Source organism: Primulina huaijiensis, chromosome 12, assembly GCF_012295235.1.
Source record: "Primulina huaijiensis isolate GDHJ02 chromosome 12, ASM1229523v2, whole genome shotgun sequence".
Lineage (NCBI taxonomy): Eukaryota > Viridiplantae > Streptophyta > Magnoliopsida > Lamiales > Gesneriaceae > Primulina > Primulina huaijiensis.
Window position 1 is genome coordinate 16,887,366 of NC_133317.1, and position 1,148 is coordinate 16,888,513.

The following is a 1,148-nucleotide window of genomic DNA, read 5'->3' on the forward strand; positions in this document are numbered from 1 at the left end:
TAATACGCAAAGGCACGCCATACATCTCCTTTTCTCATCCATCATATCATATATTGTTTTAAATATTGTATGCTCGAAGAACATGAACTTATTTTCAGTATTTTCGAAATTGTGGCATGAACAAGAGGAAAACTCATGATCCCATGTTTTAAAATCATGTTTTTATATTGTTTAAGGGGCTGCCATGAATTAGGATGTTAAGGGGCAAGTTTTACACAAGTTTTAAAGGTCTAGAATCACACCAATAGGCTGCACAAAGAAGAGAAAACAAGCTGGAACCACCGAGAAAAAAAATACAGAAAGGGGCCGAAGGTGTTGTTGTATTTGCAAGGGGCATGGGGTCGGTTCTTTTGCATGGGGCTTAGGGGCTTGACCAGGTCTTGAGGAGGGCTAGTTTGGGACGGGGCTAGGTCCTACGAAGAGTCCTAGCATGTCTAGGACTCGTGCATCAGGCTAGGGAAGAGTCCACGCAGTAAAGGACTCTTCCCGTAAATTGATGGGGGTTGGCCGAGATTTGCAAGAGAATGACTCGGTTGATGGCTGGGCTAGGTGGTCTGGGTGATGGCTTGGGATGGTCCAAAGAGGGGTAGGAAGGGTCAGGGCTCGTGGTGGCTTGAGCAAGAGTCCATGCGAAGTAAAACACTCACGCACGCAGGAAGGAAAAGGGGGCACAGGTAGTGCTTCTGATCCAGGAGCTTCGGGCTTGGGGTTCCAGGGTAACGGTTGGTCTAGGCTGGGTCTAGGCGTGGTCCAGGGAAGGTTAGGGTCGTGTGGGCTCAGTGGGGGCTTGGTTGGAAGAGTCCTAGTTGGGTTATGTGTCCTAGACATACAAGGAAGCACACACACAACACAACAGATTTTTGGGTCAAATTCCAGAAGGCTTTTGAGCGGGTTAGGGCTTGTTTTACGGGCTGGGCTTGCACAGTAGGGTCCCTAGATGGGTTGGGTAAGTTTTGGCTCAAGGTGGCTCGGGCGTGGCTCGGGTAAATTAGGAGATGGCTCGGTGTGTTCGTCGAAGGGTCAAAAACGAAAATTTAAGAAGGAAAAATAGATCCAAGGGTCCACGGGGGTGGCTCATGACTTGGAAGGGTAGAATAAATACTAAAAATGTTATGTTTAAAATTTGAGATCAAAATAATGAGTTTTGG